Below are 23,549 nucleotides of genomic sequence, written 5' to 3' on the forward strand. Positions count from 1 at the left end.
AAGTCGGTATATTGATTGATGGTTTGCGAATAATCAATGCATAGTCGTTGTTTGTGAGGTTTTAGAGGGTTCTTGACAATGACGACTTGAGCCCGCCAGGGCGATGAACATGGTTCGATGATATCCTCTGCTAGAAGTCGAGAGATTTCAGCCTCAATAAAAGATTGGTCTTCCTGATTAAAGCGCCGCGATTTTGTTATTATTGGTTTGCATCGAGGCCGAATACTGGCAAATAATGAGGGTTCATCCAGTGAAGCTGCTGATAATGCACAAAACGGTAATTTAGACGGTATATTAGAAATAGTAAGACCAGGTTTGGATCCGCCGAACTCAATAGTGAGTTTCTTATGCTGTTTCTGGAAATCCAGCCCTAAGAGGAGATCGCTACATAAGTCCTTGAGTACCGAAAGTCGGGTGGAGGGATACATGCGACCATTAAGTGTCATATCAACAATACAAAAGCCGGAGATTCTGGTATTAAGTGATGACTGAGCCATCGCAATTGCCTGGTCTGATGGGAAGATATGTAGTTTCAATTTCGCAACAATCTGTTCCTTAATGAAACTATCAGTACTTCCTGAGTCAATTAAGGCATCTAAGGGATGCCCTTTAATTGAAACTTTTGTAGCTGCATGAAACAGGTTCTGTGTGTGGTAAACCACTGTTATAGTTATCACTGTATATTGTTCTCACTGTTCTCACTGTCACATCACTACACGAGGTCGCCTCTTGTCGCACTGTTATACCTGGGCTGACCACCTCCGACTCCGCCCATTACCTGCCCAGGTATAAAGGTAGCTGACTGGCTAGTATTCCTCCCTGTTGGATCGGATCACCCACGAGGGTGGGCTCTGTTATTTAGCCAATAAAAACCTTCAGTTACGTTCTTAACTCGTCGCCTTTTATTGGACTAATTGATAGGCATATCAATTTTATTGGCTAAATTTTAAAGATGTCTGATAATGAACAGCAACAGCAAGGAGCTCACCCAGCAGCACAGCAACAGCAGCCTCCAGACAACGGGCCACACCAGCCGGCTTGGCTGCAAGCCTTGAAACCACCATACCTGGATCTAAACCCACAGGCACCAAACTCAGCCAACGACTTCAAACACTGGCTGGACTGCTTCGAATCGTACCTGGAGGAAGCCGTCGTCCCTCAGAGATCCAAACTAAGAGTCCTGAAAGCCCAAGCGAGCCCGAGAGTATATACACTCATCCAGGACATGACTACGTACGACGACGCCATCAACCTACTGAAACAGCAGTACCGGAGCCCGGTAAACTACATGTACACTAGGCATCTCTTAAGATCTTGCCAGCAACAGCCAGGAGAATCGATAGCTGAATTTTCACGAGCGCTGAGACAACTCGGCAGGAACTGTGACTTTAAAGCGGTGACGGCTACTGCGAACATGGAAGACAATGTCCGCGACGCCTTGGTGAGAGGCCTACGTTCCGACTACACACGGCAAAGACTGCTTGAAGCTAAGGACATAGACCTGGACAAGGCCGAAGCCCTCGCCCTCACCCTAGAGGCCACCCAGCAAGACCAGGAAGCGTTTGCCAGGTACTATTCGCGACCCTGGGACTCGGGCCCGACCCCCACCCCACCACCCTTCACAGCGCTGCCCCCGGGACCTACCTCAGCGTCTGCATCACGGATCCGACAGGGCCCGCTAGCCCCGGTACCGGCCCCGACATCAGGCAACCCCGATCGGGCCGCTGGCTGCTTCTTTTGCGGCCAGGAGAAGCATCCGAGGTCGCGCTGCCCAGCCAAAAACTCGACCTGCAAAACCTGCCTCAAGAAAGGCCACTTCTCCAAGGCCTGCAGAAGCAAATCCTCAGAAGCCAGCAGTGCCTCATGCGAACCCTGGGGGCGGCCATCTTTGTGCGGGGCAGCCGAAGCCTGCAGAGCCTCATGGGAAAACCAGGGGCGGCCATCTTTGTGCGGGGCAGCCGAAGCCTGCAGAGCCTCATGGGAAAACCAGGGGCGGCCATCTTTGTGCGGGGCAGCCGAAGCCTGCAGAGCCTCATGGGAACAGCAGGGGCGGCCATCTTTGTGCGGGGCAAACGATTTAAACAGAGCCTCATGTGAACTACGGGGGCCGCCATCTTCGCCGCCATCTTGTCATGACAACGACGCGCTCATCTACACCCTAGCTTCCGTGACCCTGGATCAAGCCCGCCCGCACCACCTGGCCAGCTCAATGATGGACATCAAAGTCAACGGCCACGCCACGACCTGCCTGTTCGACAGCGGAAGCACGGAGAGCTTCATCCACCCAGACACGGTGAGCCACTACTCCCTCCCCGTCCTGCCAACGCGCAGCCGCATCTCGATGGCATCGAGGTCGCACGCCACAGACATCAGCGGCTACTGTGTCGTGACATTGTCGGTTAAAGGGACAGAGTATAAAAATTTTAAACTCCTCGTACTCCCCCAGCTGTGCGCTGCCGTCATACTAGGGCTGGACTTCCAATCCCACCTCCAAAGTGTAACCCTAGCATACGGTGGACCCCTCCCCCCACTCACAGTCGACAACCAGCGAAAGTTAAACCGCCCACCGCGTAACACCTGCAGCCTATCCACCCTCAAGGTACCGCCACCTTCCCTGTTCGCTAACCTCACCCCCGACTGCAAACCTGTCGCTACTAAGAGCAGGCGGTACAGCGCTGGGGACAGAGCCTTCATTAGCTCTGAGGTGCAGCGACTCCTGAAAGAGGGCATTATTGAGGGGAGCAGCAGCCCCTGGCGTGCCCAGGTGGTGGTAGTCAAGACCGGCGACAAAAATCGCCTGGTTATCGACTACAGCCAGACCATAAACAGATACACCCAGCTGGACGCATACCCCCTCCCCCGCATATCGGACATGGTCAATGAGATTGCACAATACCGCGTATTCTCGACCATCGACCTCAAGTCGGCCTACCACCAACTCCCCATCAGCCCGGAGGACAGCCAGTACACCGCCTTCGAGGCGAATGGCCGCCTCTACCAATTCCTTAGGGTCCCCTTTGGTGTCACCAACGGGGTCTCGGTTTTCCAACGGGAGATGGACCGGATGGTTGACCAGAACGGACTACAGGCCACTTTCCCCTATCTCGATAACGTCACCATCTGCGGCCGCAACCGGCAGGACCATGACGTGAATCTGGAGAAATTCCTCCGTACGGCCCAACGGCTGAACCTCACCTACAATAAGGAGAAATGCGTGTTTAACACAGCGCGCCTTGCCATCCTTGGCTGTGTAGTAGAGAACGGAGTCATCGGCCCCGACCCCGAAAGAATGCGCCCCCTCATGGAGCTACCCCTCCCCCACTGTCCAAAAGCACTTAGGAGAACCCTGGGGCTTTTCGCCTACTATGCCCAATGGGTACCCAATTATGCGGACAAAGCCAGACCCCTCCTGAAAACCACATCCTTCCCCCTCACGGAAGAGGCGTGCGCGGCCTTCTCCCTCATTAAGGGAGACATAGCCAAGGCCACAATGCACGCAGTGGATGAGTCAATCCCCTTCCAAGTGGAGAGCGATGCATCCGACTTCGCCCTAGCCGCTACCCTTAACCAGGAGGGTAGGCCGGTAGCCTTCTTCTCAAGGACCCTACAGGGCCCCGAGACCCGACACTCGTCGGTCGAGAAGGAAGCCCAGGCAATTGTGGAGGCAGTACGGCGCTGGAGGCACTACTTGGCAGGCAAACGATTTACCCTCCTCACCGACCAACGCTCGGTTGCCTTCATGTTTAATAACAAGCTGAGGGGCAAGATCAAGAACGACAAAATCTTGAGGTGGAGAATCGAGCTTTCCACCTATGATTATGAGATCTTGTACCGGCCCGGTAAACTGAACGACCCCCCTGATGCTCTTTCACGCATTACATGCGCCAGCGCGCAAAGTGATAGACTTCAGACCCTCCACAATGACCTCTGCCACCCCGGAGTCACCAGACTCTACCATTTCATTAAGGCCCGCAACCTGCCATACTCCATCGAGGAGGTCAGGACCATGACCAGGAACTGCCAGATCTGTGCTGAGTGCAAACCGCACTTCTATAAGCCGGACAGAGCAAGCCTGATCAAGGCCACCCGCCCCTTCGAGCGTCTGAGCATCGACTTCAAGGGGCCCCTACCGTCATCCGACCGTAATGTGTACTTCCTCAACATCGTTGATGAGTACTCCCGTTTCCCCTTTGCCTTCCCCTGCCCAGACATGACCAGTAACACGGTCATTAAATGCCTGAACAAACTCTTCGCCTTGTTCGGGTTCCCGAACTATATACATAGTGACCGGGGCTCCTCCTTCATGAGCGAGGAACTCCGTCAGTTCCTATTGGAGAGGGGTATTGCAGCAAGCAGGACCACCAGCTACAACCCCCGAGGGAACGGCCAGGTGGAAAGAGAGAACGCGACGGTATGGAAGGCCACCCTCTTAGCCTTAAAGTCTAAGGGCCTCCCAACCTCCCGCTGGCAAGAGGTCCTCCCGATTGCGCTGCACTCCATCCGGTCACTACTTTGCACTGCCATTAACACCACCCCCCATGCTCGAATGTTTGTCTTCCCCAGGAAGTCGACTACGGGAACCACCCTACCAACCTGGCTGACCTCTCCGGGACCCGTCTTGCTGCGAAAGCACGTGAGGGCCCATAAAACGGACCCCCTGGTCGAGAAGGTGAACCTCCTGCACGCCAACCCCCAGTACGCCTATGTGGCTTACCCAGACGGACGGGAGGACACTGTCTCCTTACGAGACCTCGCACCCTCACCCCCCCCTCCCAACCCCCCGAGTCCAGCCGAGGTAGACGGCATGCCGGAACCCCACGAGCCTTTGCCGACTACGCAGACACCAGCTTTAACACCGGATAATGTAACACCGCCGCTGCGACGATCGGAGAGGCTAACGAAGCCTCCGGACAGACTGACATACCAGAGCTGGTAATACACTTCACCCCGCCGGACTCTAATCTAAACAAGGGGTGAATGTGGTAAACCACTGTTATAGTTATCACTGTATATTGTTCTCACTGTTCTCACTGTCACATCACTACACGAGGTCGCCTCTTGTCGCACTGTTATACCTGGGCTGACCACCTCCGACTCCGCCCATTACCTGCCCAGGTATAAAGGTAGCTGACTGGCTAGTATTCCTCCCTGTTGGATCGGATCACCCACGAGGGTGGGCTCTGTTATTTAGCCAATAAAAACCTTCAGTTACGTTCTTAACTCGTCGCCTTTTATTGGACTAATTGATAGGCATATCACTGTGGGCAAGCAGCTGTAATTGCTGTCGTTGCACAGAGAGTGGCTAAAACTCTCGGTGTGCTTCTTCGGGAGAGAGCTCGAGAGGGAGCTTGATAGGTCCTAGCTGGAGTATCTTGATAGGCCCTAATTGGGGCAGTTCGGTAGGCCTTAGCTGGATTGGCCCTCGTAGAGGCCCTTGATAGGCAAACTTTAGCAAAGTGTCCTTTTTTTTTGCAATAACTGCAGATTGCATTGCGAGCAGAGCAGGTTTTCCTAGGGTGAAAAGCATCTCCACAAAAGAAGCATTCCTTCCTAGATTGCCAAGAGGCTGCTAAAGTGGGGTCATCCTCCTCTTCTTCATCAGAATTAGATTCCCCCATGATAGGGTTCACCTGAGACCGCTTGAATTGTCTGGTTGCAGTTACAGCAGCAGATCGAGATCTGGGCAGCTGATAGAGGTCTGCTTTTCTCTTTGCCAAATCCAGAGAACAAGCTAGGTCAAAAGCTTTTTGTAGCTCAAGTGTTTTACTTTCTAGTAGACGCTGGCGTATAAATGGAGAGGCAATCCCGCAGATGAAAGCATCACGAATCATTTCTTCGCGGTACAGCTCAGCTGAGGCTGCCTGAAAGTTACAATCTATGCTGAGCCTGCGAAGTTCTTGAAGGAATTCGTTAATCGATTCCCCTGGCCCTTGTTGGGCTGTGGCCAGTAGATGTCTAGCATAGACCTCATTTGGAGTCTTGGCATACAGTTTCTTAAGTGCCCGAATCACCTCATCATAATTATCCCATTCATCAACATATTCAAACACTTTTGGGGTCACATAGTTGATAAGTATCCTCAATCTAGTAGGAGCATCCGCTTTACATTCATCCAGAAAATTCTCAAAAGTACGGTACCAATGCTTCCATACCCTGCCAGCTGCTGGTGTATTCGGGTCCAAGTCCAGACGAATAGGTCTAAGGATTCTCTCCATGATGGGTGGTTCCCTGGATCCTTAACTCCGAGTTTGTCCGAAGGTCTAGTATTTGTGAGTGTAAATACGAAGTTGCTTAAATTGATGTAAGAAAAAGGAGTCTTACACTCAAGTAACTTTAAAGTAAGCTTTAAGCAACTTATAAACACACTATATACAAGAGAGGTCTTTACCATGCCTCTGGTAGAAGCCTCTTACAATACTGAACAGTCCAGTATTTATACCAGTCCAACAGGAAGTGACATACGACAGGAAGTGAGGTATGTACAAGGTTCATAGTTCATAGTTCACAGTTCACAGGAAGTGATGACATAACTTCCCAGAAGTTATTATTATTATCACAGGGGTTATGCTTTGATATACCTATCAATTCGTCCAATAAAAAGCGACGAGTTAGGAACGTAACTAAAGGTTTTTATTGACTAAATAACAGAGCCCACCCTCGTGGGTGATCGGGTCCAACAAGGAGGAATACCAGCCAGTCGACTAAACATTCGTTCATGGGGGGTGGCGTTAACGGCAGTGCAAAGTAGTGACCGGATGGAGTGCAGCGCTGTCGGGAGGACTTCCTGCCAGCGGGAGGTTGGGAGGCCCTTAGACTTTAAGGCTAAGAGGACGGCCTTCCATACCGTCGCGTTCTCTCTTTCCACCTGGCCGTTCCCTCGGGGGTTGTAGCTGGTGGTCCTACTTGCTGCAATACCTCTCGCTAGTAGGAACTGACGGAGTTCCTCGCTCATGAAGGAGGAGCCCCGGTCACTATGTATATAGTTCGGGAACCCGAACAAGGCGAAGAGGTCGTTCAGGCACTTGATGACCGTGGTACTGGTCATGTCTGGGCAGGGGAAGGCAAAAGGGAAACGGGAGTACTCATCAACGATGTTGAGGAAGTACACATTGCGGTCAGATGACGGTAGAGGCCCCTTAAAGTCGATGCTCAGGCGCTCGAAGGGGCGGGTGGCCTTGATCAGGCTTGCTCTGTCCGGCCTATAGAAGTGCGGTTTGCACTCGGCGCAGGTCTGGCAGTTCCTGGTCATGGTCCTGACCTCCTCGATGGAGTAGGTCAGGTTGCGGGCCTTAATGAAATGGTAAAGTCTGGTGACCCCGGGGTGGCAGAGGTCGTTGTGGAGGGTCTGAAGTCTATCAATATGCGCGCTGGCGCATGTAATTCGTGAAAGAGCATCAGGGGGTTCGTTCAGCTTACCTGGCCGGTACAAGATATCATAATCGTAGGTGGATAGCTCGATTCTCCACCTCAAGATCTTGTCATTCTTGATTTTGCCCCTCAGCTTGTTATTAAACATGAAAGCAACCGAACGTTGGTCGGTGAGGAGGGTAAATCGTTTGCCTGCCAGGTAATGCCTCCAGCGCCGTACCGCCTCCACAATTGCCTGGGCTTCCTTCTCGACTGACGAGTGTCGGATCTCGGGGCCCTGTAGGGTCCTTGAGAAGAAGGCCACCGGCCTCCCCTCCTGGTTAAGGGTAGCGGCTAGGGCGAAGTCGGATGCATCGCTCTCCACTTGGAAGGGGATGGACTCATCCACTGCGTGCATTGTGGCCTTGGCTATGTCTCCCTTGATGAGGGAGAAGGCCGCGCACGCTTCCTCCGTGAGGGGGAAGGATGTGGACTTCATGAGGGGTCTGGCTTTGTCCGCATAATTGGGCACCCATTGGGCATAGTAGGCGAAGAGCCCCAGGGTTCTCTTAAGTGCCTTAGGGCAGTGGGGGAGGGGTAGCTCCATGAGGGGGCGCATTCTTTCGGGGTCGGGGCCGATGAGTCCGTTCTCTACTACACAGCCAAGGATGGCAAGGCGCGAGGTGTTAAACACACATTTCTCCTTATTGTAGGTGAGGTTCAGCCGTTGGGCCGTACGGAGGAATTTCTCCAGATTCACGTCATGGTCCTGCCGGTCGCGGCCGCAGATGGTGACGTTATCTAGATAGGGGAATGTGGCCTGCAGTCCGTTCTGGTCAACCATCCGGTCCATCTCCCTTTGGAAGACCGAGACCCCGTTGGTGACACCGAAGGGGACCCTAAGGAAGTGGTATAGGCGCCCATTCGCCTCGAAGGCGGTGTACTGGCAGTCCTCGGGGTGGATAGGGAGTTGGTGGTAGGCCGACTTAAGGTCGATGGTCGAGAATACGCGGTATTGTGCAATCTGATTGACTCAGATATGCGGGGAAGGGGGTATGCGTCCAGCTGGGTGTATCTGTTTATGGTCTGGCTGTAGTCGATGACCAGGCGATTTTTATCGCCGGTCTTAACGACCACGACCTGGGCACGCCAGGGGCTGTTGCTCCCCTCGATAATGCCCTCTTTCAGGAGGCGTCGCACCTCAGAGCTAATGAAGGCTCTGTCCCCAGCGCTGTACCGCCTGCTCTTGGTAGCGACGGGTTTGCAGTCGGGGGTGAGGTTAGCGAACAGGGAAGGTGGCGGCACCTTGAGGGTGGATAGGCTGCAGGTGTTACGCGGTGGGCGGTTTAGCATTCGCTGGTTGTCGACTGTGAGTGGGGGGAGGGGTCCACCGTATGCTAGGGTTACACTTTGGAGGTGGGATTGGAAGTCCAGCCCTAGTAGGACGGCAGCGCAGAGCTGGGGGAGGACGAGGAGTTTAAAATTTTTATACTCCGTACCCTTAACCGACAAGGTCACAACACAGTAGCCGCTAATGTCCGTGGCGTGGGACCTCGATGCCATCGAGATTCGGTTGCGCATTGGCAGGACAGGGAGGGAGTAGTGGCTCACCGTGTCTGGGTGGATGAAGCTCTCCGTGCTTCCGCTGTCGAACAGGCAGGTCGTGGCGTGGCCGTTTACTTTGATGTCCATCATCGACTTGGACAGGTGGTGTGGGCGGGCTTGATCCAGAGTGACGGAGGCTAGTGTGTAGGTAAGCGAGTCGTTGTCGTCTGCGGGTGAGGCGGTCGTCGGGTCCGGAGGCCCGGTGGCAGTCGGGCGTGGTGGGTAAAATGGCGTCTCCCACGAGGTAGGACAAAATGGCGGAGAAGATGGCTGCTCCCATAACTCACATGAGGCACTATTGGGGTCGGTTGCCTTGATCAAAGATGGCCACCCCCATGACTCACGTATGGGGATGCTGGCCTCAGTTGCCTTGAAAGAAGATGGCCGCCCCCACAGTTCGCATGAGGCACTGCTGGCCTCTGAAGATCCGCTCCTGCAGGCCTTAGAGAAGTGGCCTTTCTTCCTGCAGGTTGAGCAGGTAGAGTTCCTGGCTGGGCAGCGCGACCTCGGGTGCTTCTCCTGGCCGCAAAAGAAGCAGCTGGCGGCCCGATCGCGGGTGCCCGATGTCGGAGCCGGTACCGGGGGTGGCGGTCCCGGTCGGGTCCGGGACGCCGACGCTGAGGTAGGTCCCGGGGGCGGCGCTGCGAAGGGTATTGCGGTAGGGGTCGGGCCCGAGTCCCAGGGTCGCGAGCAGTACCTGGAAAACGCCTCCTGGTCCTGATGGGCCACCTCTAGGGAGAGAGCAAGGGCTTCAGCTTTGTCCAGGTCGAGGTCTTTAGCTTCAAGCAGTCTTTGCCGTGAGTAGTCGGACCGTAGGCCTTTCACAAAGGCATCGCGGATATTATCTTCCGTATTTTCAACAGCCGTCACCGCTTTAAAGTCACAGTTCCTGCCGAGTGCTCTTCGCGCCCGTAAAAATTCAGCTACAGACTCTCCTGGCTGTTGCGGGCGGGATCTTAGGAGGTGCCTGGTGTACATGTAATTTACCGGGCTCCGGTACTGCTGTTTCAGTAGGTTGATAGCGGCCTCGTATGTAGTCGTGTCCTGGATGAGTGTGTATACTCTCGGGCTCGCTTGGGCGTTCAGAACTCTTCGTTTGGATCTCTGAGGGACGCCGGATTCTTCCAGGTAGGATTCGAAGCAGCCCAGCCAGTGTTTGAAGTCGAGGGCTGAGTTTGCTGCCTGTGGGTTTAGATCCAGGTACGGTGGTTTGAGGGCTTGCAGCCAAGCCGGCTGGTGTGGCTGGTGTAGCCCGGTGTCTGAAAGCTGCTGTGGCTGTGCTTCTGGGAGGGCTTCTGGCTGGCCAGTAGTAGACATCTTTAAAATTTAGTCAATAAAATTGATATACCTATCAATTCGTCCAATAAAAAGCGACGAGTTAGGAACGTAACTAAAGGTTTTTATTGACTAAATAACAGAGCCCACCCTCGTGGGTGATCGGGTCCAACAAGGAGGAATACCAGCCAGTCGACTACCTTTATACCTGGGCAGGTAGGTGGAGCCATGGGCGGAGTCGGAGGTGGTCAGCCCAGGTATAACAGCGCGACAAGAGGCGACCTCGTATCGTGATACAACAGTGAGAACAGTGATAACAATACAACAGTGATAACTATAGTGTAACGATAGTGAACGATAAAAGTGGTTTGCCACATGCTTCAACTGTATAAAACACTGGTTAGGCCTCAGCTAGAGTACTGCGTGCAGTTCTGGTCACCACATTGCAGGAAAGATGTGATCGCACTAGAGAGGGTACAGAGGAGATTTACAAGGATGTTGCCGGGAATAGAGAATTTTAGCTATGAGGAAAGGTTGGTAGGCTGGGTTTGTTTTCCTTGGAACAGAGGAGGCTGAGGGGAGACCTTATTGAGGTGTATAAAATTATGAGGGGCCTAGATAAAGTGGATAGAAAGGACCTGTTCCCTTAGCAGAGGGGTCAGAAACCAGGGGGGACAAATTTAAAGTAATTGGTGGAAGGTTTAGAGGGAATTTGCGGGGAAATTTCTTCACCCAGAGGCTTGTGGGATTCTGGAACTCGTTGCCTGAAAGGGCGGTAGAGGCAGAAACCCTAACCACATTTAAAAAGTACTTGGGTGTGCACTTGGGATACTCTAACCTGCAGGGCTACGGACCAAGAGCTGGGAAGTGGGATTAGGCTGGATAGCTCTTTGTTGGCCGGCGCGGAAACGATGGGCCGAAATGCCCTCCTTCCGTGCTGTAACTTTCTATGATTCTAGGGTCACTGTATGATCTGTCTGTACCAGTAATCTCATTCACTGTATGATCTGTCTGTGTCAGTAATCTCACAGTAACTGTATGATCTGTCTGTACCAGTAATCTCATGCACTGTATGATCTGTCTGTACCAGTAATCTCACAGTCACTGTATGACCTGTCTGTGTCAGTCATCTCATTCACTGTATGATCTGTCTGTGTCAGTAATCTCACGGTCACTGTATGATCTGCCTATAACAGTAATCTCGTGGTCGCTGTATGATCTGTCTGTGCCAGTAATCTCACGGTCACTGTATGATCTGCCTATAACAGTAATCTCGTGGTCGCTGTATGATCTGTCTGTGTCAGTCATCTCACGGTCACTGTATGATATGTTTGTTCCAGTAATCTCACGGTCACTGTATGATCTGTCTGTGTCAGTAATCTCACGGTCACTGTATGATCTGCCTATAACAGTAATCTCGTGGTCGCTGTATGATCTGTCTGTGCCAGTAATCTCACGGTCACTGTATGATCTGCCTATAACAGTAATCTCGTGGTCGCTGTATGATCTGTCTGTGTCAGTCATCTCACGGTCACTGTATGACATGTTTGTTCCAGTAATCTCATGGTCACTGTATGATCTGCCTGTAACAGTAATCTCGTGGTCGCTGTATGATCTGTCTGTGCCAGTAATCTTACGGTTACTGTATGATCTGCCTATAACAGTAATCTCATGGTCGCTGTATGATCTGTCTGTGTCAGTCATCTCACGGTCACTGTATGATCTGTCTGTACCAGTAATCTCACATTCACTGTTTGCTCTGTCTGTCCCAGTAATCTCAGTCACCGTCTGATCTGTCTGTGCCAGTAATCTCACGGTAACATTTTGATCTGTTTGTCCCAGTAATCTTACGGTCAGTGTATGATCTTTCTGTACCAATTATTTTAATGTCACTGTATGATCTGTCTGTCCCAGTAATCTCATGTTCACTGTATGATCTGTCTGTCCCAGTAATCTCACGTTCACTGCATGATCTGTCTGTACCAGTAATCTCAGTCTCTGTATGTAGTGGGTGGATCAATATGATTGAAAAGTATTCAACCGACCTCTCATTATTTCCAAGTTTTCAAGATCGTTTAACGGGGTTTGAATACAGATTATTTTGTAAAAAGCCAATGTATATTTAGTGTATTAGGATAACACATAACAGGATCAAGAATACATCCCACAGATGGAGGGAGGAAAAGAGCTACCACAGGGGAAAAGGTAAGGAAGGGCAGTGAATAAATAATTCAAGGGAAAATGTAGAGAAAAAAAAAGAGGATGAAGCAGCTGTGGTCCACAACTGGATCAGTCTGAACAACAGCCTGGACAGGAACTCAAGCAAAGCTGGTACAACCAGGCAGGCCCCAGATTCAGAGGCACCCTCAAGTGGAAAAGACACCCTGGAGACAGCAAACTGACATCGCCCTGAATACAGTCCATCAATCAAATTATATCCACGAATCTCAACAGACTCCAGCACATAATCAGGCAAAATAAACTGATCAACATAAAAGAACAGGTGGATGCACCATTTCTACAGGAGATCCTCCTCACCACCCTCAGAACACACCAAGTTTGTGAGTGAGTGGGTGGGACCAATGCTGGCCGCTTTCTACTGACCCAAGTGCAGAGGATAGTCACACTAATCAACAGGAACCTTCCCATTACTCTGAGACACGCACTCCTGGAGAAGGAGGCCGCTCCATCCTAAAGAATTTCAAATAACAGGAGAACCCAAAGTGATGCTTCAGTCCTGTGTCCTGAATGAGGTGTCCCCACATTCCCCACATCAGCAATCCTCACACTCGCCCCACGTATGGACAGCACAGTAACCGTGAGCGGAGACCTAAACTGTACTCTTCACTCCCAACGGGACAAGCTTCCACTGGACACAGGGCACTAGGACAAGCAGCCGAAGCAATCTGGGAAAAATAGTGACCTGGTCCCACGCCAACTAATAGCTCCCCTACCGAGTTTTACAAGGTCCTAATCACGGAACTTACTCCCCCGCGACTGAAACCCCGCACTATGTGCTGGAGACAAGGACACAGACACACTTAACTTAGTCACAATCATGTTAATACATATGAACAGAAAGGTCACCACCATTGCTCATCGTAGAAAACTAAATCCCTCCTCAATGCTGACTAGAGATTATTGGCCAATATCTTAACCTCCAGATATCTCCGGCCTGGTCCATGCAAACAAACAGGCTTCATACGGGGCCGCACGTGGATGCAAAGCACCAGCGGTTATTCAATGTGATGCACCATTGTCATACCTCTACCCCGAAACTCTCCCTGGATGTATAAGAGGTGATTGTTTAGGGGAGTGGAATGATTCAAGGCAATTGAGAGAATAAGCCTCGGTGACACGTTCAGCAATCCAGTGCTTGCTCCCCAGGTCCACAGTGAGCACCAGCTAACTCTATACCCCTCACCACTCCTCCCTCAACAGGCAGAGAAAGCCTCGCTCCCAGGCTTCCTGTCCTGACCTTGGTCACGGACATGAGTTTGACACACAAGATGGAGATGGATCAGGAGATTATTGTAGAGGAGGAAAGGTTCAGCTGGGAAGGGCGGTGTTTCCTGTTGCTGAAGTGTGCAAAGTATCGATGGGTTCTGGAGGCTGTGGTTCATCTGAGGGTCCCTGTGTTGGTCATGTTCGGGGAGCTGACATTTTCAGCTGACCAGTTGAAGGCGATGCTTTTTAGAAGATGCATTTGGTGCGTGAATAACACTAACTCCATCCAGGCCCGCTTTTAACCGCGTTCCTTAGCAACTACTTAGTACTAAAAGATACTATCTATGATATTTTTATGTATAACGAATCAAATTATGAGATATAAATCAGGCCAAAGGAACTGATATGTGTTTTACCGGGGTTAATGGAATCCAGCATTTCTATACACACTGCGTATAGTAAAGGGCCGTTGAATTTTCCGATAGACAGGGCGGTATCTACTAATGTCAGTAAATTATCGTCCTCACTAATCCTGCAAATATCAAACAATTGGTTATAAATTGAACAAAAGCACTTTTCTGAGCTATTTTACCAAACTGTGCAGAGTTTCAGTAAAGAGCATGGCCTACCTCCTCTTCTGACGAGTTTCTTCCTGAAATAAATAAAACACAATCTGAGTTGACAGAGACTGAGCGTCTATATCGGGACAGCAGAAATTACACCCAGATTGTTACAAGCTGCTGATAATTCCCAATTCTCACTGCTGCCCACACACAGGTAGAAAGAGGATATTACAAAAAGGATATAGAAGCACAGGAGAACGTATAAAAGAGATTTACAAGAATGATACCAGAACTGCGAGGGTACAACTAACAGGAAAGAGTGAACAGGAAAGATTATTCTCTAGAAAAGGGAAGACTGAGAGGAGACCTGAGCGAGGTCTTTAACATTATGAAAGGATTCGATGGGGCAGATGTAGAGAAGATGTTTCCACTTGTGGGGAGTCTAAAGCGAGGGGTCATAAATATAAGAGAGTCAGTAATGAATCCAAAGGAGAATTGAGGAGAAATCTCTTTACTCAGAGAGTGTTTAGAATGTGGAACTCGCTACCACAAGTTGAGGTGAATAGCACAGATGTATTTAAAAGGGAGCGAGATCAGTACATGAGGGAGAAAGGAACAGAAGGATATATTGATAGGGTGAGATGAAGTAAGGTGGGAGGAGGCTCGTGTGGAGCATAAACACTGACATTGATCTGATGGGCCGAATGGCCGGTCTCTGTGCTGGAAAATTCTGTGTAATTCTATGAGCGGCATATTTGAAAACAGGCCATCAGAAATTACACGAAAAATTATTAAATGCTTCTGATAGAAACAGGATATAGTTGAAAAATCTCATTAGAGTATCAGATACTAGAAATCAACATCAGTGTCACTCCCAGACACAGTGCCTCTCACACCCACCCTACCAGACACACCCACACACTCACAACATGGGACTGGAACTGGATTGGAATGTGAGTTTCAGGAGATTATTAAACTTGGGCACCACAGAAATAATTACAGACTAAATATCAAGATCAGGGCAATTCATTCCCGGGGAGGTTGCAGGTATTCCCGGGATCCTGTAGATTTTGTGGGAGGTCGATTAGTTCGGTGAAAATAGCAGATCCGCCCAGGAATGGAGAAAACAATCGATCGGTTTAAATCAGTGACGAATTATTGGGAAAATGCTGCATTTGTGTCAAAATTCTCGCCCGTCAACTTGTGACTGTGAACTTTCACTGAACTAAACTGAAATATAATCCTCACCTGCAGAAATGTCAGCTCGTCTTTTTGCTCCATCTGTTTCTGCAACTTTGAGAGTTTCTCCCGAATAGAATTTAAATTCACTTGAATTTCTCTGAGGTTTTTCTCCATTGTTTCTAGAATCTTCCCCTCTTGTTTCCTGAGATCTCTGATTAAACGCTGCTCTTTCTCACTGAGAATCTGGTGCATTTTGGCGAACTCGGATGTGATGAGGGTCTGCAAACTGCTCGACTGTTCCTACCAAATGAAATGTGAAAAATAACACGTTTTCCGCATTAAAACCAAAAAAAAACGAATCAAACTTTGAAAATCAGCCCAGGACGATTTACCCTAATTTCGGAAATCTTCTGTTTCTGCCGCCGCTCCGTGTCCAGAACCGCCGATTTCTTCTTTGTGAGAGAATCTAAGGAAGATTTCAGCTGATCCTGGGATTGGGAGAGAAAATCACAGAATAAAAGTGTTAGACCATGAAAATGTGATAAAATAATCAGGTGATCAAATCTGCTCCCTTTTACCTTGTAGATTCCAACAGCTTCTTTAATGGGCATGAAGCGGTGCTCTCTGTGTTCCCGCGCATCTCTACAAGTAATCAATTTCTTGTCAGTTTCACAAAATAGCTTCAGTTCTTCCTGATGTTCCTCACAGTGAAGTTTACTTTCCTTCCCTTTCGGATTCAGCTTTAATTTTCGAGCTTTCTCGGCCAGATTCGCTAAGGCCCAATTAACCTTGAGGTTTATTTCCGGAAACTCCTCTCTACATTCCGGGCAGGAGTTTTCCCAACATGTGATACAGGAGCGGCAGAAGTTGTGCCCACACTCCAGTGTTACCGGATCGGTGAAGAAATCCAGACAAATGGGACAAATTGCCTCCTCGGTCAAACTCTCGGCCTCCTGTCTGGAAGCCATGTTCACCCTCAGCACTTCCTGATTCAAACCGCTTTCCGTCTCCGTGTTTACTGCGCTGCCGAACAGCCTCAGTTCAGCGACTTCCCCGATGAAATTCACGGCAATACTCAGGGAATTATTATTAATATAAACTAGTCTCTGTCCAATCGACTTTTACTCAGGGAGATAAAACCTAGAGCAGTATAAAGGACAAACAGTGTTAGAGGGCGGAGGGGAATAATTGAACCTTGGCCTGGAGATTGCAGGTCCGTGAGGCGTTGGCAGTGGGGGGAGGGAGCGAGGAGGGAGGAGCCGGAGATGGGCGGGGATAGAAACATACATAGAAGATAGGAGCAGGAGTAGGCCATTCGGCCCCTCGAGCCTGCTCCGCCATTCAATGCGATCATGGCTGATCATCCAAGTTCAGTACCCGGAACCTGCTTTCTCGCCATACCCCTTGATCCTTTTAGCCTTAAGTAATATATCCAACTCCTTCTTGAATATATTTAATGAATTGGCCTCTACTGCCTTCTGTCACCACTCTCTGGGTGAATAAATTCCTCATTTCTTTCCTAAAAGGCCTACCCCTTATCCTTGGACTGTGACCCCTGGTTCTGGATTCTCCGACCATCGGGAACATCCTCCCTACATCTAGTCTGTCCAGTCCTGTCAGAATTTTATAAGTTTCAATGAGATCCCCCCGCATTCTTCTAAACTCCAGCGAGTACAAGCCCAATCGACCCAATCTCTCCTCATATGTCATTCCTGCCATCCCAGGTATCAGCCTGGTGAATCTTCGCTGAACTCCTTCCATGGCAAGAACATCCTTCTTCAGATAAGGCGACCAAAACTGCACACAATACTCAAGATGTGGTCTCACCAAGGCCCTGTACAACTGTAGCAAGACATCCTTGTTCCTGTACTCAAACCCTCTCGCTATGAAGGCCAACATACCATTTGCCTTCTTAACCGCCTGCTGCACCTGCATGCTTACCTTCAGCGACTGGTGCACAAGGATCGAGATTCCAGGGCACTTTGATCCAGACCAAACTCACTCTGGTGACAGACGGTGTGAGATATGGATCCATAAACTGAATTGTGTTAATGATTGCAGCCGCTCACCCTGAAACACAAAGTGCCATAAATGTCAAGGAGCTGTCTGGATCAGTTTCAGTACTTGCTGATTCAATCTGCTGGTGTCATGGTTCTGTGGGTGGATCCAGACCCGGTTCCCAGTCACAGATCACTCGAGTCCCTGCAAGTGCTGTTCACATCTGAATGAAATAGAATCGCATTTACAAAGAGAAAAGACAGTCTGTGATGTTTCGGGGTGCACCCATCATCAGACTGAGAGACTAACGGGAATTTTAACTGAGTCTGGGAATCGGGAGAGGGAAAAAGGAGGAGGGCAGAAGCGGAACCCAAAATATATTACTATTGAAATCACTGGCAGGAAACTCAGACTGGTTCTGTTATCAGCGTATGTTCCACTGCACCACATGTTCCTTCCTGTGCTGTGTCCAAGCGACCCTCTCCTGATCACTGGCCCTCTCCCTCCGAATCAATTCCCCGACCCTAGGAGCTACCTGGGAATGCACAGCTGGTTTCCGCAGCTGGGCAGTTACATTTCATTCTGTCTTTCCAGAGAGAAGCAGGCGGAGCGAGCATGCAGCTTCCCCAGGATAACAGGCTCCATGGTGCAGGGTGCCAGTGACTGACACACACGTCACTCTGCGGGCAGCGCATCTCAATTCAGAGATTTACCGCAACCATTCCCTCAATATCCAGCTGGTGTGCGACCATACTCAGCGCATCATGCAAGGCAATGCTCGGTATCCTGGCAGCAGCCATGTTGCCTTCATTCTGCGGCAGTCTGCTGTACCATCAGCCTTTGAGCCACGGACAAACCAGAGGGTGGCTACTGGGCAACAAGGGCCACCACTGATCACCCGGCTCTTGACTCTGCTACGCTACACGTGGGCAGCGTGTATATAATGAGAGCCATGCTGCCCCACGGAATCTGATAGAGCAGACCATTGGTGTCCTTCATCAACGCTTCCGCTGTCAGGACCGCTCTGGAGGAGCCCTGCGGTACTCACCAGAGCGGGTCTCAAGATTCGCCATGGTCTTCTGCATGTTCCACAATCTCGGCATCATGAGGGCACAGCCCTTTCCACCAGACATACAGCGACCAGCTGAGGAGGAGGAAGAGATGTAGGAGGAAGCAGAAGAGGAGGAAGCGGAAGGGAAGAGGCAACCCAGACAGCTCCTTTCTTCCCGGGCTCCCTGTGATAGAATCATCCGACTGAGGTACCAGTGAACACAACCCCAATTCCCCATCAATAATAGTCCCACACATTACCTCCCCTCTGTTACTGACCATCACAGCGTCCTCGACCACAATCTCTATCAGGTCGCCTCTCAGTCTTCACTTTCCTAGAGAAAAGAGCTCCAGCCTGTTTAATCTCTCCTGATGGTATAACCTCTCAGATCTGCTATCATCTGGGTCAATCTTTTTGGCAATTTCTCCAGGGCCTCTGCATCCTTTTTGTAATATGGAGACCAGAACTGTGCTCAGTACACAGCAAGTGTGGTCTAGCCAAGCTTCTATACAAGTTTAACACAACTTCTCTACTTTTCAATTCTATTCCTCTAGACATGAACCCCGGTGTTTGCATTTTATGGCCTTGTTAACTTGCGTTGCTACATTTAATGATTTGTGAATCTGCAGCCCGAGATCCCTTTGCTCCTCGAACCCATTTAGATTCTTATTCCCCAGGAGTCTGAGGCCTCCTTATTCCTCCTACCATTTGTTTCTTCTCCCCCCTCCTTTCCCCCAGCCCTACAGAGGTCCTTGCTGATCTTTCAGCTCCCAGTTCCGCTCCGGGGTGTGGACCTGAAATGCTAACCTGTCTATTATAGAATATAATATTGATTATATTTACATACATCACTGCACCATTTTTGTAGAATGCTCGCATTTTTTAATACCGAATATCTCTGCATTTTGTTTGCATTTTCTGCTTCTATTTCGAACTATTGGTGAAAGGGACTCCTGGAAATTTCACCTCAAGTTCACATCACTCCCAGGAAACCAGACTGGACGGACGTAAAATGGGTCTTTGGGCAGTCGCATAAAACAGGCGATGGTGAATCGGCAGTTTTACACCCGCCCAATTTTCTGGAAATGTTGCATTACCGCCCAAGACCAATTTCACCCAGAATTCCTTCCTGGATTTTTCTGTTCTTCATGAAAATGCATTCAACCAGCGATCACATGATTTTAGAGCACTCTCACCATCTTTATTACTTCCATTAATCTAACAATTCAAATAAAGCAAATGAAAAGAAAACAACAGTCTTGTCAGTCAAAATCTCTAAAGCAGGGAGTCCAAGCGCTGGTTACTAGTCTATCACTAACGTCATTGCTATTCACTGCAATTTCACAGTGAGTGTTTACAAGCACAGTCCCAATTAATGGGTTTCCTCTGGTCAAATTGCAGAACTGACCAGCACCGGACAGTTGTTTCCGTGACCTACCAAGTGATCTAGGGCTGTGATGCACTTCCTGAGGTCGTGAAAGGCGTTATAGAAATGCAAGTCTTATAGTCATGGCCACTGATGATTAATTTGAGATAGTTGGCAGAATAAAATGGGATAGTAATCACGTCAGTAAATTATTGAGTTACATAAAACTTCTGCAAAGAGCATGCATTGCTTCCTGTTCTGATAAGCTGCCTTCTAATCTAATACAGACAGCTCTCCACTCACACTGAGTGTTCTGAGCTTAATAGATTGTCAGGCTAGTTGTAGCAAGACCAATCATATCAAAGTGATTGCAAGAGTATCAACGCCTCAATATTCTCGCTGTGACAATGACAGAAACAAAATTAACCTGGAAAGTTACATTTCTGTGTAGTTATGGACATTGATATGGAGTTAGTCCCATTGACACTTGGAAGCATACAGAAGAACCAAGAGACCAAGATAATTACAGATGAGGAAGGCCATTCTGACCAACTTGATCCATCGAGAGATCTTAACTTCCCGCCATTGTAGTGTTGAATAGTTTCTTGAATGATTCCAGGGTTTTTGTCTCCATTGCTCTCTCTGGAACTTCACTCCACATGTTGATGACTCTTTGGGGGAAAGTTTTCAGGCCTCCCACTGGCAGAAACAAGGTGGTTTTGCCCCCCAAAATGCTGGGCAGTGATGTACCACCTCGGTGCTGTGGCCACGGCAACATTTCCCCAGACCGATCGCTGGGACTATTGCAATCCCGAATCAGGTGATCGGCTCATTCAAAGTGCAAATCAGGATCATATAGAATTAAAGACTCAGGCAGCACAGGAGGCCAATCGGCTCATCGGGGGAGATTTTGCCGAACCTGTCGGAAAGAAGGCGGGACTCCCCCTTTCGGGATTTTGACCCGCCTACTTCGACGTCCGGCCAATCCGCGCGATTTCCCCTTGATTGACCTTGTTGAACCCGCCCAGCGGGCCCAGCAGGCCAATTAAGGGCCACCCAGCAACAGGTGACATCACAGCCTGCAATTTCATCTGTCAAGAGTTTTTGACAGATGAAATATCGGTGTTTCACAGCTGTTTGAAGCTGTCAAACACTGACAGTCTGAGTTCCAACATGAGTCCTTCTGCTCAGACTCAGTTACCGGCACTCAAAGCTGAAGGCTGTCACTTTTCACAGATCGCAGCCGGTCAGCTTTCAGTGCCGGGTGAGTGATGGGCTCCCGACGGCTACAGGAAGAAAGGCTGTTAAGGTAAGTACAGGTAAGTAAAATAGCAAAATACTGCAGATGTTGGAAATCCGAAATAACAGAAAATGCTGGAAAAACTCAGCAGGTCAGGCAACATCCGTGGAGAGAAATTTGAGTTGACGTTTCGGGTCGAACCCTTCTTCAAAACTGGAAAGAAAAGAAAATAGATCGAAGGCAGGGCTGCGATCGGACAAAAGAAGTAACAGAAACAAAAGATGTAAAAGAGACAAAAAAAGGTATTCGAAGCTAGGCGAGATGGTAATAGGCTGAGATTAGGTTTGAAGTGTTCTGGCAGGGCAAGAGATAGATGCCAGGTGTGAGAGAGGAACAAAAGGAAAGCGGGGGGGGGGAGGAAAAGAGTGGAAAAATTACAGGTAAAAAATTTAATAGGGGCCGAGGTTATGATCTGAAATTGTTGAACTCGATATTGAGTCCGGAAGGCTGCAAAGTGCCTAATCGGAAGATGAGGTGCTGTTCCTCGAGTTTATGTTGAGCTTCCGTGGAACAATACAAGAGGCCAAGGACGGTGAGGTCCGAGTGGGAATGGAGCGGTGAATTAAAATGACAGGCGACCGGAAGCTCGGGGTCACCCTTACGGACTGAACGGAGGTGTTCCGCAAAGCGGTCACCCAATCTGCGTTTGGTCTCCCCAATGTAGAGGAGACCGCATCGTGAGCAGCGAATACAGTATACTAGATAGCGAGAAGTACAAGTAAATCGCTGTTTCACCTGGAAGGGGTGTTTGGGGCCCTGGACAGTGGGAAGGGGGGAGGTATAGGGGCAGGTGTTACATCTCCGCTTGCACAGGAAGGTGCCAGGCGAAGGGGAAGGGCTGTTTGGGGTGATAGAGGAGTGGACTAGAGTGTCTCGGAGGGAGCGGTCCCTACGGAATGCTGAAAGGGGAGGGGCGGGGAAAATACGTTTGGTGGTGGGATCACTTTGGAGGTAGCGGAAAGGCCGGTCGAATGTGGAGGCTGGTGGGGTGAAAGGTGAGGACAAAGGGAACCCTATCGTGGTTCCGGGAGGGAGGGGGAGGGGGAGGGGCAGGGGTGAGGGCAGAAGTGCGGGAAATAGAACGGACACGGTCGAAGGCAGTGTCAACCACGGTAGAGGGGAATCCTCGGTTGCGGAAAAAGGAAGACATGTCTGAAGCACTGGTGTGGAAGGTGGCATCGTCTGAAGGTGACTCTTCCCTTCTTCGACTTCTCCGTCTCCATCTCTGGGGATAGGTTATCGACCAATATTCACTACAAGCCCACTGACTCCCACAGCTACCTGGACTACACTTCCTCCCACCCCGCCTCCTGTAAGGACTCTATTCCATTCTCCCAGTTTCTCCGTCTCTGCTCCTCCTTACCCCGGTCCCACCCCCCCTCCCTCCTTACCCCGGTCCCGCCCCCTTACCCCGGTCCCACCCCCCCTCCCTCCTTACCCCGGTCCTACCCCCCCCTCCCTCCCTCCTTACCCCGGTCCTCCCCCCTCCTCCTCCTCCTTACCCCGGTCTCCCCCCCTCCTCCTCCTCCTCCTTACCCCGGTCCCCCCCCCCTCCTCCTCCTTACCCCGGTACCCCCCCTCCCCCCTCCTCCTTGCCCCGGTCCCCCCCCTCCCCCCTCCTCCTCCTTACCCCGGTCCCCCCCTCCCCCCTCCTCCCTCCTCCTCCTCCTCCTTACCCCGGTCCCCCCCCCTCCTCCTCCTTACCCCGGTCCCACCCCTCCTCCTCCTTACCCCGGTCCCCCCCCCCTCCTCCTCCTTACCCCGGTCCCCCCCCTCCTCCTCCTTACCCCGGTCCCCCCCCCCTCCTCCTCCTTACCCCGGTCCCCCCCCCTCCTCCTCCTCACCCCGGTCCCCCCCCTCCCCCCTCCTCCTCCTCCTCCTTGCCCCGGTCCCCCCCCTCCCCCCTCCTCCTCCTTACCCCGGTCCCCCCCCTCCCCCCTCCTCCCTCCTCCTCCTCCTCCTTACCCCGGTCCCCCCCCTCCTCCTCCTTACCCCGGTCCCCCCCCTCCTCCTCCTCCTCCTCCTCCTTACCCCGGTCCCCCCCCCCTCCTCCTCCTTACCCCGGTCCCCCCCCTCCTCCTCCTTACCCCGGTCCCCCCCCCCTCCTCCTCCTTACCCCGGTCCCCCCCCCTCCTCCTCCTTACCCCGGTCCCCCCCCCCTCCTCCTCCTTACCCCGGTCCCCCCTGTGGTAAACCACTGTTTGTATTCCACTGTGTACATGCCTGGACATGCCTCGGCTGACTCCTCCCACAAGTCCTAGTATAAAGGTGACTGCTCCCCAGCCCCTTTGTATTTCTGGACCGGTCGACCACTCGAGGCAGACCTTCATTCTTTTGTTAATAAAAGCCTTTAGTTACTCTCTTAACTCTCAGTCTTTTATGAGTAATTGATAGCGCATCAATTTTATTAACAAA

General features: G+C 50.7%; 1 protein-coding gene and 1 pseudogene across 1 annotated transcript in view; one reads left to right on the forward strand and one right to left on the reverse strand.

Moving 5' to 3' along the window:
• The window catches only part of LOC147096329 (nuclear factor 7, ovary-like), a 71,930-nt pseudogene extending 49,434 nt beyond the window's left edge, over window positions 1-22,496 (reverse strand).
• LOC147096328 (E3 ubiquitin-protein ligase TRIM69-like) overlaps window positions 1-23,549 on the forward strand; it is a 240,911-nt gene that overhangs the window by 126,275 nt on the left and 91,087 nt on the right.

Source organism: Somniosus microcephalus, unplaced genomic scaffold, assembly GCF_052327205.1.
Source record: "Somniosus microcephalus isolate GS21.2 unplaced genomic scaffold, FLI_Smic_1.0 unresolved_chr1, whole genome shotgun sequence".
Taxonomy (NCBI): domain Eukaryota; kingdom Metazoa; phylum Chordata; class Chondrichthyes; order Squaliformes; family Somniosidae; genus Somniosus; species Somniosus microcephalus.